This window comes from Octopus bimaculoides, chromosome 26 (assembly GCF_001194135.2).
Source record: "Octopus bimaculoides isolate UCB-OBI-ISO-001 chromosome 26, ASM119413v2, whole genome shotgun sequence".
NCBI lineage: Eukaryota > Metazoa > Mollusca > Cephalopoda > Octopoda > Octopodidae > Octopus > Octopus bimaculoides.
In genome coordinates, this window is record NC_069006.1 from 13,349,198 (window position 1) to 13,354,134 (window position 4,937).

A 4,937-nucleotide genomic window follows, 5' to 3' on the forward strand; every position below is an offset into this window, starting at 1 on the left:
ATATATATATATATATATATATATATATATATATATATATACATATATATATATACACACATATATACACACATATATGTACAATGGGCTTCTTTCAGTTTCCGTGAACCAAATCCACTCAAGACGTTTGCCCAAGGTGCCAGGCTCCCATGCCAGTGGCATGTAAAAAGCACCATTTGAGTGTGGTTGTTGCCAGTACCGCCTGACTGGCTCCGGTGCTAGTGGCACTAAAAAGCACCCACTACACTCTTGGAGTGCTTGGTCCAGCTGTAGAAATATATATATATATAATACACACACACACACACACATAAATGTATACTCAGTCATTTGACAACGGCCATGCTGGTGCATCATCAAAGGATTTAGTTGAACAAATCTTCTTGGTAAAGCTTAATACTTATTCTAACAGCTTCTTTCTACTGCACCACTAAATTATAAATTAAAAACACACACATAAATAATGTTTTTTTCTGTCTCATTGTGGCTGTATGTTAAGAAACTTGCTTCCAGGTTCATTGCCAGTGTGGCACCTTGGGCAAATGTCTTCTACTATAGTTTTGGACCGACCAAAGCCTTGTCAGTGGATTTGGTAGAAACTTAAATAAACCCGTCACACACATATATAAATATATATGGGGGAGGTTGTTCCCCCACTACCGCTTGACAACCAGTGTTGGTGTGTTTACGTCCTCGTAACTTAGAGGTTCGGCAAAAGAGATCGATAGAATAAGTACCAGGATTTTTAAAAAGTACTAGGGCAGGGCCAATTCGACTAAAAATTCTTCAAGGTGTGCCCCAGTATGGCCACAGTCTAGTGACTGAATCAAGTAAAGGACGCGCACGCGTGCGTCAGTGTGTGTGTGTGTGTGTGCGTGTGTTCATAGGATCATACATATACCTCGCCCACGTCAGCAAGTGTCATCACAGCGTTGACAGATGGCGATATATCTCTACCTTAACCATTTCGTATGTCCCAGGCAAGCATGGAAAAGTAGACATTAAAACGACGATAACAATGATTATATTAAACACATACAAGTCTCTAAAACGCTTCCATCAATCAAATTCCACACGCAGGTAACACTTGCTGACGTGGGCACGGTACATGGTGCCACATGGTTGATAATCCATGTTTACATCACGTACAGTGAATTACATGGGTCACAATTTATAGGCTATACACCTCTTGTAAAATGTATATCATAGTACATGCATATATAACAAAGTACTTGGTAAAATAAAGATTTACCGTATACTCTATAATCTATGTTTGGTCTTAACCTAATGCTTCATTCACATTTATATTAATATATATATATATATATATATATATATATATACATATACACACGTGAGTGTGTTACATAATTTATGTTATATATATATATATGTATATATATATATATATATATATATATATATATATATATATATATATATATATATATATATATATATATGTACATACACATGAAATGTACTGAAGTTTTATATATACTTTTAACTGCCAAGTCACACATATCTAGGTCTGGTGCGTGTTTGTGTGTATGTGTATGTGTGTGCACATGCGTTTATATAGATGTGTGTGTGTGTGTGCGTGTAACGAAAGAATTAAGAAATGCAAAAATGCACCACCACGTCAACATATTTGGTATAGTCGGCCAGAAACTATATTTGGGGAATTAGTGGTAGGGATCGAGACGGGAAAATAAATAAATAGCAAGAGAGTGAGAGAGAGGGTTTCCAAGAGAAAAAGAAGGCCAACTGCTGTTAAAATTGTTGACGTGTCCATCGCGAGTATGACAAGTTGCTAAGTCTTGCTTAGTTGGCACTACTCAGGGTGGCGAAGGAGGCGGTGACGGTGAGGGTGGCGACGGCGGCGATGTCGTGGTGGTAGTGGTGGTGGTGGTGGTGGTGACGGTGGGATTTTGAGGGCAACTGACTTCTTCGCACAACTTGGCATTTTGGCACACACCATCGCATTCGTGTGTGTGCGTGCGTGTATGTATGTATATATATATATATATATATATAACCAGACACACACACACACACATATATATATATATACATACATACACACACACACACAACACACATACATATATGTTAGTGTGTGTATGTGTGTATATATATATATATATATATATATATCCATCGAGACATTTATATGTAGGTATACATCATGCACATACGTTCGTTCTGCAGACGTCCAGAGAAAAAGATCTTGTGATACAAATATTCAGTAATACACAGTAAATGCAAGAGATAATTATCTTTCTTATAAAGTAACATAAATACATACGTATATATATATATATATATACATACATACATATACACACACACATCGACACGTATATATAGTAGTAACATCAACACGATTAGGCGCTCACGAAGGTAGACACGTATGTGTATATTATGTATACATCGACACAAATACATAACCAGACACGTATGCAGAGGCAGATAAAGGCAGGATCACATATACACATCGATATACATCGGGAACAAGCTCTTAGCTACACATACACACAGTCACTGATCATGCATACATACATACATATTGTACCAAGATACGTTTTTGCACATAGAAACAGATATGTGCGTGTGTACAAGTATATCATTAAATTAGGAACAAATATGTCCCACTAAGTCCAGTGATTTTCTTTTTTAACGGATGTGGTGAGAAGATAAACTTGTGTAATATAAAATTACTGACACCTACACACAGGTACTTACCTCCTCCCAACATCCGTTATATATATATATATATATTAGATAGATAGATATAAACATACCATATATACAATTATACACGTATGTCCTACCAAATTAATAATTATTTAGGTATATATATATATATATATATAGATATCAAAGCTCTTCAATTAAAAAAAGCAAGATCATCATCATATAATTATATACACACACATCTAACACACGAAGACTATTATCTGAGATACGATCCTCCTATACACACCTATATCCATCTTAACAAGTCTATATATATATATATATATATACTCACTGTACTGCGTCCGTAAGAAATCCGTCCTAAATATGTTATTTTACCCGCTTAGCCTCCACCTTGGTTCGCCTTCGTTCTGTAAACAAATACAATAAACAGATTTAATTTAAAAAAATACACGTTTACATTTGCCCTAATAACATCAAATTAAACATGATTACGAAATAACGATATCAACAAAAATGGGATAGTTAATTAAGGGACGTGTATGTATAAAATATATATATATATGTATGTATACATATATATAGGAAAGTGGTGGTGATTTCGTAAAAGGGACTCCAGATATGAATGAAAAAATACATTCAAGCATTAATTATCTTCTTTTTTTTTTCCGTATTACAAACTAACAGACAGACAGACAGACCAACTAATGAATGGAGACAACAAGCGAGCAAGTGGTTAATTTAATTATAAGGTTAAATTAAACGACAGTGCGTCCAGATAAAAGAGCAGATCATTACCCACCCCTTTTCGCGTGTCTAAATGTGGTTCTACTAAAAACACAGGTAGTGTACAGAAGACACAACCTTTATCTATCATATATATATATATATATATATTTATAATCACGAAATAAGGGCAAAGGTCATTAAAAAAATCTCAATTTCATGTGATTATAGAGAATGGGAGAAAGGAACGAAAGATAATAGACCCTAGTCAAGTTACATGGCAAACAATCTGACTAAATTAAAACAATGTTGCATATCTTTACATATACATATATACATACAACAATCAGCCGAAATATTTATTTAAGGCATTACAAGACTGACATACGGCTTATTGGCCAACATATTTTGAAGGAGAAACGACAGATTGTGAGGGGAAAATGATGTTGAACACATCCAAAAATAACGATACTAAGAATTTTAAATATATAGATATATATATATGTATTTAAAGTATAGGAAACGACTGTCTGAGAACGATTTGTGAACATCTAGAATTAGACACGAAAGAATCTGGTAGGTTACATTAATACAATTATACAATCAATGTAACATTTCACATGTGATCACTACGTGGATGGCTTTCAAAGCTGAACACACACACACAGGCATGTACATACATATATAGGTATGTCTATATATGTGTATATACGCATGTACATATTATATATTATACAAACTATATATGTATACATACATATTATATATATACACACACACACAAACTACATACATGTATCTATACATGTCAGTGTATATGTGTATAAACTAGATCGTTATTTTTTTTTTCTTCTTCTTCGGGCTTCTTGTAAGCCATACACGTATACAGAAAAACTAGGAGAGGGACAAGAGCAGTAGAAGAGAAACGTCAGATGATGATTAAAGGGAGGGAGATGGTTAGACGGGAAGCGATCTCCCGTCAATGAGAAAAGCGATCGTTAGATGAGTCAATAGAAATGAAAAGAAAAAGAGAAAAAAAGCTAGAGGAAACAATGGCAGAGACATTATTAGAGAAAATGGTGACGAATGTTAAAAATCAAAGAAATTGGAAGTACGGTGAGCAAAGTGTTTTCCCTACCAGCAGGCAACAATAGCTACCGTCCAACGTTTTATACGTACCCCGGTTAGAAAGAGAACAGACTCTCTCCGCCTGCGCACATGTTATTACACTCAGATACGAATGAAAGGGTCTTCTGATTGGCTAATGCAATCACCTACGTCATAATAGTGTGTATATATATACATGTATATATTATATATGTGTATGTATGTGTGTATGTATGTATATATATATGTGTGTGTGTATGTATATCTATGTGTATATATTTATATATACATACAGCAATGTGTGTGCCAAATATGTGTATTGGTATGGCTTTCCCTTGGTAAATCCCCTCTCTCTCTCTCCTCACGCCACACAAATGCTTATTTTATTTTTTTTTTTTTTTTTT

General features: G+C 34.5%; 1 protein-coding gene across 1 annotated transcript in view; it reads right to left on the bottom strand.

Annotated features, from left to right (window-relative positions):
- Window positions 1-4,673, bottom strand: part of LOC106872584 (vigilin) — a 59,969-nt gene extending 55,296 nt beyond the window's left edge. Inside the window, exons 1-2 of the mRNA XM_052976915.1 lie at window positions 4,565-4,673; window positions 3,035-3,110 (exon numbers count right to left, since the gene is read on the bottom strand). The gene's annotated coding sequence lies outside the window, so the exon portion shown is untranslated. The remainder of the gene's footprint in view (window positions 1-3,034; window positions 3,111-4,564) is intronic.
- Window positions 4,674-4,937: the final 264 nt, after the last annotated feature.